The following is a 13,326-nucleotide window of genomic DNA, read 5'->3' on the forward strand; positions in this document are numbered from 1 at the left end:
TGCCACCATCTGAACCAATTTTTCCAGAGGGAAATGGGTTCATAACCCACCCTTGGGGCTAGAGCTAAGAGCATGCGTGGATAACCACCAGTATCTGCTTTCCCCCGACTGCCTCTACCTTGAACTTGTGACTCAAATGCTTTGCCAAAGAAAATATATCCTCCTTCCTCCAAGCTCCTGCTGCACGGGAGGAGAAGGGCTGAATTGGAAAAGAATTTGTGTGTAGACTCCTTTATACGCTGGACACATAGTCAATGGGCCCATCTCCGTGGGTTGGGTGTAAGTTATGGAGCCTGGAGAGCTGTCCAGGGATGCTAGAGATTAATTGCATAATGCATAAGAGTGATTAAGTTTAATCACTCTATTTTCTCCCCCCTCTTATAAAGAGCAGCCTAGGTGGGGTTTGCCAATTGTATCAATCTGTTCCAGCTTCTAGGCCAGTAGTATTTGCAGTTATGTGGCCCTGGAGTCACATTTTCTGTCACCATTAACCAAAGGAGTCACATGAGCCTAGTATAACAGAATATTCTAACACAGAAAGGAAAGGTCTTGCAGCCTTGCAGGTTGCAGAAGAAGGACCCACAGTCAGCCTGTTATCTTTTGCCTGAGAGTGTGATTTCCTTAGACAAAGCTGCAAGCTTGGCTTTGTATCCAGAGGGAAAGAAACTGGTCAAACCAGTTTACTTTTAATCCTTTGTTTTTCCTCTACCATTTTTTTTTTCACTTTAAAAATGTTTTTAGACCACAATCCAGATAAATTTACATCAAAAAAGAACATTCATCCAGCAGAATGTTTCCTATATGTTTAACTCAATGTAAATATATTTTTGGGGTGCTTACTATAATTAAAGCTCAGGATTGCATATGGGGGATGTGTATAAGCTGGCAAGTATGTCGCTGTTTACATATGTTCTGAGACCATCTTTTGGTCAAGTATTGGATAAGTTGGGGATAAATAGGAGGTTTGCCTGTCTTCAAGGTGTACCTGTGTTTAGGGTAAGAGGAAGTGACAGGTAGCTAGACAATACACTGCATTTCACTATGAGTTAGTGCCAGTTGCTGTGGCATCTAAGGAATGACCAACCAAGGTCAGAAAGAGTGTGAGGGAAGCCATCACCCCTGAAATGATATTTATACGAGTAGTTAATGGTCAATGGGGGTTTCATAATGATCTTGAGCCCCAATTTTCAAAAATGGTAAGAAGACATTAGCACCAAAAGCTATGGGATAAAGAAAAATGTGCCAAGTTCTCCAAGAGGGCATCAAGGAATACTCCAAGGAGGGGTGGGGGCAGGGATCTTTTGTTTAGGGTTTTGTTCTGGCAGCAGGATACTAATGGTTAGAAAAGGGCAAAGAGCTGGGGCTGGTGTCCTGGCTCACTTTGTTAATCCTCCACCTGCGGCTCTGACATCCCACGTGGGCACCAGGTTCTAATCCCGGTTGCTCCTCTTCCAATCCTTTACCCTATCTTCTAGGCTGAAGGAAATTAGAATTAGAGCTCCTTCTGGAAAATTCTAAGAAGATGAAATGATACCAAAGTGAAGAGCTTTACTGGGGAAGGAGATAAAGGAATCTGCATTGGGAACCTACCAGATGACTATGTTGGGATAGGAGCTTAGAGTTGGGAGGGAAAGACATTGGGAGTCTAGATGCAGGAGGAAATTGTGTAAGAGAGTAATGGGAGAGACAGACTTTAGGAAGCATTTCTGGACATTTCCATGTTCTCTTTTACAGTGTGTGTTTTTATTAAAGGTTTATTTATTCTATTTGAAAGAGTTACAGAGAGAGGGAGAGACAGAAAGAGAGAGAGAGAGAGAGAGATCTTCCATTCCCTGATTCACTCCCCAGACGGCCATGACTGCTGGAGCTGGGTCAGTATGAAGTCAGGAGCCAGGAGATTCTTTCAGGTTACCCAAATGGGTGCAGGTGCCCAAGAACTTGGGCCATCTTCCACTGCTTTCCCAATCACAATAGCAGGGAGTTGGATTAGAAGTGGAGCTGCGGGGACTCAAACCAACGCCCATATGGAATGCTGGAGCTGCAGATGGCAGCTTAACCCCCTACAGCACAGCACCAGCCCCCTTGGTGTGGTTTTGAAAGACTGCAGTCAGGACTTAGATCTACGGTTGACCCTCTGTATCTGCAGGTTCTACATCTATAGATTCAAACAGCCACATGTTGAAAATATTCAAAAAAGAAATTACATAACTTGTACACGCTTCTTTTTCTGGTTATTTTCCCCTAAGAATATAGTAAAGCAACTATTTATTCCTCATTTTTAATAGAACACTTTTATTTAATAAATATAAATTTTGAAAGTACAACTTTTGGATTATAGCGGTTCTTCCCCCCATAACCTGTCTCCCACCTGCAACCATCCCATCTTCCACTCTCTCTCCCATCCCAATCTTCACTAAGATTCATTTTTAATTAGCTGTATATACAGAAGATCAACTCTGTACTGAGTAAAGATTCAACAGTTTGTACCCACACAGACACACAAAGTATAAAGTGCTGCTTGAAGATTGGTTTTATCGTTAATTCTCATAGTACAACACATTAAGGACAGAGGTCCTACATGGGGAGCAAGTACACAGTGATTCCTGTTGTTGATTGAACAATTGACACTCTGATTTTTTTTAACTTTTATTTAATAAATATAAATTTCTAAAGTACAGCTTTTGGATTACAATGACCCCCCACACACACACATAGCTTGCCTCCCACCTGCAACCCTCCCCTCTGCTTCTCCCTCTCCCATTCCATTCACATCAAGATTCATTTTCAATTATCTTTATATACAGAAGATCAATTTAGTATATATTAAGTAAAGATTTCAACAGTTTGTACCCACACAGAACATAAAGTGTAAAATACTGTTTGAGTACTAGTTAGAGCATTAATTCACATTGTACAACACATTAAGGACAGAGATCCTACATGAGGAGAAAGTGCACAGTGACTCCTGTTGTTGACTTAACAATTGACACTCTTGTTTATGGCATCAGTAATCACCCTAGGCTCTTGTCATGAGTTGCCAAGGCTATGGAAGCCTTTTGAGTTTGCCAACTCTGATCTTATTTAGACAAGGTCATAGTCAAAGTGGAAGTTCTCTCCTCCCTTCAGAGAAAGATATCTCCTTCTGTGATGGCCCATTCTTCTTCTTCTTCTTCTTTTTTTATTTGACAGAGTTACCGACAATGAGAGATAGAGACAGAGAGAAAGGTCTTCCTTCTGTTGGTTCACGCCCCAAATGGCTACTATGGCTGGCGGTGCACCGATCCAAAGCCAGGAGCCAGGTACTTCTTCCTGGTCTCTCATGTGGGTGCAGGGGCCCAAGAACGTGGGCCATCCTCCACTGCCTTCCTGGGCCACAGCAGAGAGCTGGACTGGAAGAGGAGCAACCGGGACTAGAACCCAGTGCCCATATGGGATGCCAGCGCTGCAGGCAGAGGATTAACCAAGTGAGCCATGGCACCAGCCCCAGATGGCCCATTCTTTCCACTGAGATCTCACTCACAGAGATCTTTAATTTAGGTCATTTTTTGCCACAGTGTCTTGGCTTTCCATGCCTGAGATGCTCTCATGGGCTCTTTAGTGAGATCCAAATGCCTTAAGGGCTGATTCTGAGGCCAGAGTGCTGTTCATTTTTTAAAGTTCATTTTATTATTTACTCAAAAGGCAGAGTTAGAGAGAGAGAGAAGAGATCTTCCTTCCACTAGTTCACTCCCTAAATGGCTGCAACAGAGGAAGCTGGACTAATCTGAAGCCAAAAGCCAAAAACTTCTTCTGTTGCCTTCCCAGGCACATTAACAGGAAGCTGGATAGGAAGTGGAGCAACCAGGACTCAAACTGGCACCTATATTGGATGTCAGCACTGCTGATGGCCTGGGAAAGCACTGGGAGACGGCCCAAGTGTTTGGACCCCTGTACCCATGTGGGAGATCTGGAAAGATCTCCTGGCTCCTGGCTTCAGATCAGCTCAGCTCTGGCTGGTGCAGTTATTTAGGTGGATAGGAAGTGGAGCAGCCAGGATTCGAATGAGTGCTCATATAGGACGTTGGAGCTGCAGACAGTGGCTTAACCAGCTACACCACAGTGCTGGCCCCTTACTCAGCATTTACACTACCTTAGTATTATAAGTAACACAGTGATGATTTAAAGTATACAGGAGATGTTCATTGTAACAGTTCACAGAACCCAAAATATGGAATCAGCCTAAGTGTCCGTCTTCAACTGAGTGCATAAAGAGAAGGTGATGTGTGGGTGGTGTGTGTGTGTGTGTGTATACATTTGTATATATGTGTGTACTTCACTATGCATATTTCACATAGGGAAATGCTATTCAGCCATAAAAAAGGATAACATACTTTTATTTGCAGCAATAATGGATGAACCTGCTAAATGAAACAAGGTGATCACAGAAAGACAGATATTGTAAGATCTCATTCATTTTTGAAATCTCAAAAAGCTAATCTCATTGCGGTACAGAGTAGAATAGTGCTTACTAGAGGTTGGGGAGGGTAGGAAGGATGTAAGTTGAGGAGAGATTGGTCAATGGTTATAAAATTAAATTTAAGTATAAAGAGTATTAGTGGCCGGCGCCGCGGCTCAATAGGCTAATCCTCCACCTGCGGCACCAGCACACCGGGTTCTAGTCCCGGTCGGGGCACAGGATTCTGTTTCAGTTGCCCCTCTTCCAGTCCAGCTCTCTGCTGTGGCCTGGGAGTGTAGTGGAGGATGGCCCAAGTCCTTGGGCCCTGCACCCGCATGGGAGACCAGGAGAAGCACCTGGCTCCTGGCTTGGATCAGCGCTGTGTGCCTGCCTCAGCGTGCCAGCTGCAGCGGCCATTGGGGGGTGAACCAACGGAAAAAGGAAGACCTTTCTCTCTGTCTCTCTCTCTCTCTCACTGTCCACTCTGCCTGTCAAAAAAAAAAAAAAAAGAGTATTGGTGTTCTATTGCACAGAGAGGTGACTACAGTTAACAATATATTATATATTTCGGGGCTGGTACTGTGGTGTTGTAGGCTAAAAGCTTCTGCCCATGTATTGGCATCCCATATGGGTGCCAGTTTGAGATCCAACTGCTCCTCTTCTGATTCAGTATTTTGCTTATGGCCCAGGAAAGTACTGGAAGATGGCGCAAGTGCTTGGGCTCCAGAACTCATGTGTGAAACCCAGACAAAGCTTCTGGCTCCTGGCTTCAGATGGGCTCAGCTCTGGCCATTGCAGCCATTTGGAGAGTGAACCAGTGGATGGAAGACCTTTCTCTCTGTCTTTCCTTCTTCCTGTAAGTCCTCCTCTTGAGTAAATAAATAAAATATTAAAAAACACAATGTATTATTTATTTCAAAATAATAAGTGGATTTTGAATGCTCTTATCACAAAGAATTAATAAATGTTGGAGGTGATAGTTTGAATATCCTGATTTGTTCATCATACCATGTATATATGCACTAAAACATCACCCAATAATATGTACAATATTATGTGCCATTAAAAACAAAGTTTTAGAAAGTTTTTGGGAGAATGTGCATAGGTTACACGTAGATAGTACCCATTTTATGTAAGGGTTTAGAGTATTCATGGATTTTGTCAAACACAGAGGAGGTGATTCTAGAACCAATCCCCCTGTGATGCCAAGGGGAAACTGTATTTGGGTCCGTGTTAATTTTTTTTTTTTTCATACAACACGGAATCAAGTTAGTAACGGTCTCTGGACTCTCCATGAGTTACACAAACCATGACATGGAGGTAGAAGAGCACAAGAAGACCTGGGGAAGGCAGTGGGAAGTTGCATCATGTGACCAAACCGAAGGCTGTTCCAGAGAGTCCTGGGAACAGAAGTCATGTGTGTTCCAAAGGGTGAAGGATTAGAACTGAAGGTTAGAAAGATGATGTGTGTTTATGGATGAGATAGAGCCTCAGAAGTTTCTAAATAAGCTGGCTCAGTATCAGAGATGGAATTCAAGACAATGACATGGGTAGCAGAATAAATGGGCAAGCAGACAGCGGAGTGAGAGGCGTAACAAAGAGTTATTGCAAAACCTGATGTCAAACAACAGATCTGGAAGGTTTTTCATGGAACTGATTTGTTTATGTGCATCAGCCCAGGCTTTGAGTTTATCTAGGCTCAGTCTTAGCCAGAGCTACAAGATGACAATATGCTCACCACTCTCATTGCTGTTTTTTTATTTCTGTTATTTAGGAGTGACAGAGGACTTCCAAAGTACTCAGGGTAGATGTGGAGTACAATGCCATAGAGCACATTTTTATTGAGCCCCCCACCAGGTGGCTGGCACAAGGGCCTTGAGCACCGGGCTTACCATATAATTAGAGTTACCAGATCAACACACAAGCCAGCCCCCAGTGCAGAGGGAGACAGAGGGCCGTAACTTAATGAGAGGCAGATGTCAACGGGGAGCAGATGTTTGCAGCTCTTCAGTTATATCAAATTAATCATCTCCTGACTTCAAGGTGCTTCTTGGAGTCCAGGAAATTTCCCTGTAATAAATTGCTCCTGGGATTGATTTTTAAAGTGAGAATGTATATGCCACTGTCTTGAATGCTTTAGGACTATTCTACTCAGAAGCAGAACAAATTTAGGTGGAAGAAAAAACAAAACAAAAACAAAAACAAATCTAAGCTCCTGGGCCGATTTCTTAAACAAAACAAAACCTCAAAGATAGAAGAATTTTATTAATAAAATTAGTGGCTGGCACTACTTCACCAGTCTGTCCATCTTTTCATTTATTTAGCAAACAGTTTTTGCAGACACACTATGCACAGAAGCTACAATAATGAGTGAAAACACAGTGGCTAGTCTTGCAGAGCTTACGACACATTACAGGCTGGGTATCCCTATCCAAAATGCTTGGGACCAGAAACATTTTGGAGTTTTAGATTTTTTTTTCAGATTTTAGAATATTTGCATGAACACAATGAGCTTGGGAATTGGATCTAACTATAAATATGAAACTCATTTATTTTCTATGTAGACTTTATACACACAGCCTGAAGGTAATTTTATATACTATTTTTAATACTTCTGATATGAAAGAAATCTTCACAGTGTAGAATGTTCCACTTGTGACATTGTGCTGGTGCTTGAACATTTTTGGATTTGGCACATTTTGGATTTTGGATATCTGGATTAGGGATGCTCAATCTGTAGTAAATAACCATGCAGGTGCATCTGAAATAACAAATGTGGTCAGTGCTGTGAAAGAGAATTATGTGGTTCTTGAAGAGAGGTAATGTAAGGATTTGCCTCAAATCCAGAGAGCAAAGAAATCTTCTGTGAACAAGTGAGAACAGCAGAGTCTCCCTTCTCTTCTCTCTCTTTCCTTGAACTTTCAAATCTTTCCTCTCTGCCTCCCTTCCCATCTGCCCCGTCCTCCTTTTCCAGTCCCTCTTAGTCGGCTGTCTTCCCTCCTCTCCCTTTCTCTTCTTCCTTCCTCTCTCCCTCCCTTCTTCCTTCCCTCCTTCCTTTTCCTTTCTTTCTCCTCTCTCTGCTCAGCTTCCTCATTCCTCCCCTCTCTCAACTTATCTTTTAGCTTTTCCCAAGCAGTTGCTAGGAACCCAAGCTCCACCAGATGCTAGGGAGGCAGAGGGATTGGTGTGTGTTCAGGGATGAACGAAAACCTGAATGTGTTCAAGGTTCCCAGTGATGTGCACACCTAATTGAATGCTCGGTGTTATACTGAGGTAGGAACAGATTTTTGGGGGAGTCCTCAAGAGGGGCGCCAGACTCAGGCGGGATTGGTGAGCTTGAGTGGGTGCCAGAGAGAACGTGGTTCCTGAAGTGGTTGACGTTTGAGACAAATCTGAGAAGATAGCTAGGAGTTAGGAGGGAAAGCAGAATGAGAGGTCTTGCAGGCAGGGGAAAGTGTCCACTTTTCAAGACAGGAAAGGATGCCTGCTAGGAACGTTACTCTGGAGGAAGCCACAGCATTCAGTGCGAGTGAGGTGGAAGGATCTGGAAGGTGAGGAGGGGAACCGAGTATTTTGTCCTGTGTGCACTGGGGGCACATTGAAGGCTTCAAGAATAAGTCCCATAGTCCACTCTACTGTTTACAAAGGTCTTTCTGGGCAGTAGTGTGGTCCCACCCACTCCAGCCAGTATCCTCCCCCTCTTCACAACCCTGATCATCACCTTGGGCTTTTCCAAAACATTATTCTGAGCTGCCGGGTCCCCCGAAGTGTCTGGATTTGGTGGCCTCCAATGCAGGAACCAAACGCAATCTCCAGTTGTTTGCCTCTGACAATGTCACCATAGCCTTCCCCTCCACCTCTCAAATTCTATTAGACTCTCTAATGGAAATAAGGAAACACCGTGTGAGCATCTTCTTCGATGCGGGGACTTTTTCATTACTGTAGGGACGATAAGGCAAACCAATTTCTTTTGTTTTAAAGAGGAAACGTATCGCCTTTCAAGGTATAAAAATAAAGGAAGTCTATAAAGGATGAAAGGTCAGAAAACATTCATTATTTGAAACAAGGCTTTCTCAGCCTCAGCACTGTTGACATTGGGGCTGAGTAATTCTTCGCTGTGGGAGCCGTGTGACGTCACGGGGGTGCTGAACAGCTTCCCTGGCGGGTCCCCACTGAACACCATTACAAAAGCCCTTCCCAGCAGTGACAACCCAAAACTTCTCCAGACATCCCCCTGGAAGGCCAAAGTGCTCCCAGTGGGAGCCAGTGTTCTCAGCAGTATGACTGGTAGCACGGTGGACATGAAGAGGTGTGGATGAGATTTTGCCAAAGTGTGCCGGCAAGTTCTTCCTGTGTTTGGAGTCCGGGGAGGGGTGGTGTGGGGAGGGGGAGAAGGGACTGAGTGGTGGCTTCCGAGGGGAAGTGAATGGCTGTGCTGCCTCCAGAGGAGCTGCACCTGTGCCCTCTGGGGCCCGGCTAATTGTGAGGCCACCCCTTCCCTTTTTTTCATCTCCAAATGCCTCTAATGTGTTATCATGGCACCGATCCGACTTTCTCTCCAATTACATGATCAGATGGACCTTTTTCAATTTGGCTTTCAAAGCCGGTTGCTCCTCGGAGACAGCTTTGCTAAAAGCATTTAATGATCCTCGAGGTAGCCAAGCCGTGGAGATGCATCTATGCCGTCTCTGCAGAGCTGGGCGGGATGGGGAAGCTGTCCTGGGTTCTGTCCACCTTCCCTGGCTGCTGCTTCTTCCACTTCCCTGTCGTCCCACAGTGGAGCCTGCTGGCTTTATTTAGCTGTTGCATTGCAGATTCCTGTCTCATAGGATGCCAGCAGCCACATTTCAGACACTCTCAGGCAATGCATGGGGCTGCTTTCCCAGTTAGGACTGGCATACTGGAGTACAGCCTCTCGTAGTAAAAGCAGCAGGTCTTGGAGTTGGTATGGGGCTCATGACTAGACTTTCAGCCCCTGGAGAAGAAGGATTCTGTCCCGTTCCTCTTTGCTTTCCCAATGCTTGCACCTTCCTTTACGACTTAGGATCCTAATAGTCTCCCCTTCCTGGGTTCTTATAAGGAATGTCTTGCAGAACACACAGACTCTGGGGCCTTGCCACATTTGCTGGCAGTGCAGGGTGGCACATCCTTTGTAGCCTGCTTGATGGTTTTGAGTCCGTCTTTTACCTGGAACCTTCTCCTGGGAGACTGTATACTATTTTTTAACAGTGTCTCCTTTTATTTTTCCCCCAACATGGTTCTTTAACAAGGTCATGCCATTATCAGTTATTTAATATTTCTAAAATTAGAAACTGTTTCACCACCCTGGCAGCTCAAGCTTCAGGCCAGACTCTCTGAGTTCTCTTGCAGTGGGGCTATTGACATTGTCTGGTGGTGAACCTTCATGATCCTTCTCTTCTTTGTTGGCTGTAGGGGTTTGAAATTCAGCCCTGCTCCATTTGTGCTCCCTTTAGGTCAGGATTTTTTACTTATTCAGGGAACCACATAGCTCCCTTTAAGCCAGAAAGCCTAGATTGAGCTACCCCATTGCTAGTTACCATTCTCTACTTAGTGGTCTTGAGTCCAAAAACTCAAGTAGACTTCTGACCCTCCTGGAGAAAAGGGCAGATCAGCCCACAGCCATGGATTCTGGGCAGAATTAAGAGGGAGTGGAGTGAAAACCAAGGGGAAGGAAGGTGGAGAAGGGAAGATACCACCTATTATTTGACCAAGACCTTCTCAGCACCTGCTGTGTAGCTCCATATGCTATGGGCTAGAGACAACATTCTATATGACATGATTCTCCCTCACCAAACTCAGAGCCCACACAAAAAGAGAAAACTAGCATCAAAAGCTGAGTATGATTTCAGTCTGTCTGCAAGATTTCCCTCAGTACTTCCTGGATTATAAAATAATGTTACCTGTCTCACATAATTTCTGCACTGGATGGGTACTCCTAGTATCCTTATGATACAGAAGAGAAAGCTGGGGCTCAGCCAAGGTGAGTAACATATCCAAGGTTACTGCTTTGGAAAGGGATAGGGTCAGGTTTGGAACCCAGATCTTCTAAATCCAGTGATCCCTGCAATCAGAAGAAGAAAGTGCTGCATTTCCACCGGTGCCCGGCCTCCTTCCTCCAGGCAACAAGTCCTCCAGGATCTCTCAGTGTTTGTGTTGTGGTGGTGTTTTTTGGCCCTTGTGCCACATCTAGAGACAATATTGACTCCTCCTCCCCCAGGACTGCCTGTCGGCAGGAGGACTGCTCATTAGGCATGCTGGAGAGAGAGTCACAACACCCCATCCAGGACAGCCTTGACATGGGACCATTATTGATGAGCCTGTTTCCACTTCCCATCCTGGAAGACCGTTCTTGAACACCTGCAAAGGGCTTTGCACCCACAAATCAGTTCCTTGTAATAGTAATTAATAAGGCAACCTGCAGAGGGTGAATTCTCCTTTTCCGAAGAGCTTGAGCTCTTAGAGATGAACATTGCTGAAAAATGAGGGGGCGCCCTCTTAGACAGAAATACATTGCTAAGGGTTTTCTCCCTCCTCAGAGAAACAAGGAGTTTCATTCGCCCCCAAATGGCTTTATCACCCTAGGAAATAAATGCAAAGTGTGTAACAGCTACAACTTGATTGAATTACATAGCCTAAGTTATAGCTGGAATATAGATAGCAGCCTGCCTAGAACATAGTGGGTATTCAGTAAATATTCATTTTATAGTGAATGAATAAATAAATGATCAAGTAATCCATGCAAGGTAGAACACCTTAGGGGCTCAACTGGGCATTCCGACTACATTAGGCTGAAAAAACCAGCTTTGCTGATTTTCTCCCCGGTGCAACTGGCCTAGTCATGAGTGTGTGTTTGGAATATTTAGAGATTAAGTGGGATTTTAGACTTGGCACATGTAGCAATTGATGCACGTGACCTTTAATTACCCCATAGGGCAGTGAGAAAAACATCTAAGAGATTTAAGTCAGAAAATTTGGGTTAAAGTCCCAGATCTGCCTCTTCGTAGCTGCAAGATTTGGGCCAATTGTATAACCGCTCTCCGCCCCCCCCCCCCAGCCTCAGTTTCCTCCTCTGTAATCGGAGGTAACAGCAGCAGAGAATTAGGGTGTCGACTGGTGAGTGTGGGCAGACAATGTCTGTGGCCATGCTCCGTCTGCCATAAACTGGGATGCCACTGTGCATTGAGATTTATGTTAGTGAATGGAATGAATGACTAGCTTTTTTATTATGGTGTTAATAGATATGAATATTAATTTAACGTGACTTCAGTCATTGCTCAGGCATGTCACCCACTGAATCTGAAGGAATCAGTCCCCCTGCCCCACCATGTTGTCGGAAGCCAAGGAAAGTGTGTGTTCCATTCATCTTCTGAGTCCCCTGTGGTTATTTTGGAAAGCGCTCTGACCAACAGCATTTGAGGGAAGAGCTTGGATGGTTTACCCACAATGCATTGCCATCAGAGAATATGGGACAACTGACTTCACTGGAGCCAAACCAGAGCTGTGTGCTTGCGTTGCAGTTTTCCTATGTGTGCAGATTCTTTTCCACCACCAACCTCAAATCGGAGATAGAATGTGTGCTCATGACTCTCCCAGAACCCGATTTACTCAAGAGCAGTCGGAAAGCGAGGGAGCACTCTCATCTTCTCTGAATTTGCTCCAATATATTTCTTTCCCAGAAGTGGCATGGGTTAAGAACTACCCCAAGGACTTAAAACAAAGACAGGCTAGTTAGGAGTGGAGATAGAGGGCCTTATCAAATCCTCTTCATTTCTGATCTTAAGGAAATTGGACATTGGGATGCAATAAGATTGTAAACAGATATTTTTCAAGCTGTAAGTCCCCAGCTTACTAAAAAAGCCTCTTCCTGATTTAAAAAAAAAAAAAAGGATCTTCTATGATCTTCTTTACACCTTTGCAATTCAAGTGAGTGGGTGTTAGTTAATCAGTTCTATTGGTAATTAGATAAAGAAAACATGAAATGTGTCTATTTTCTTTCTTGTTTGGAATTCAGAGTGCATTTATAAACAAACAATAGGAAGTATTGCTAGCTTTTATTATTTCACAATTCAAGCCTAAGCTTGAAAAGGAAGATTTCACCTAGGTACACAGAGAAATGTTTTCTAACTCCTTAAATGCTTAAATAGAACTTTTAATCATCCTTCTCATACTAGCTGTTCCTCAATAGAGACACACTGTTTCTGCATCGCAGTTTAAAACGCCATAGTCATTTCTAATTCCTTCTTTCTCATCCCACAAATACAATGTCTAATTCCTCCATACAATTCTTGCAGTTATTAATTCTTTCATCTTGCAACCTCTCTCCCCAGCAAAGTTAGGCCATTACTGCTTGTCCTGAGTCAACTGAGAGAACCTTCTTCCCAGTCATCATGGCCCCAGGCTTTCTTGCTCCAGTCAGTCCTACCCTTGCTTTGAGATCATTCTTTCGAAAGTCATAATCTGTTCGCTCATGTCATTTGCTGCTCCAGGTCATCACTGACTTCCCATTTCTAGTAAATAAAGGCCAAACTTGTCAGCGTGAGATTTAAGGTCATAACTTGTCCCACTATTCTAAGTCTTTCTCCTTCCTTTCCTCCACCAAACCACCACAGTGATTCAGTTATCCCCTAAAATAGCCTTGTCTGTGATTTTTTTGCCTCAAAACTTTTGCTCAGGCTGTTCTTCCTGGGATTCCATTCCTTACACCCTAATGTACACTTTTAAGCGCCTCTTCTTTAATTAATTATTTAATAATCAAGGTAGAGTGATGTATGACAGTTGTATGTACATCATTACATCTCTCCATTAGACAATTAGGTCATAAAGATAGAGCAATGCCTTATATATATCATGGCTTGCACAGAATACTCTCT

This window comes from Lepus europaeus, chromosome 12 (genome assembly GCF_033115175.1).
Source record: "Lepus europaeus isolate LE1 chromosome 12, mLepTim1.pri, whole genome shotgun sequence".
Taxonomy (NCBI): domain Eukaryota; kingdom Metazoa; phylum Chordata; class Mammalia; order Lagomorpha; family Leporidae; genus Lepus; species Lepus europaeus.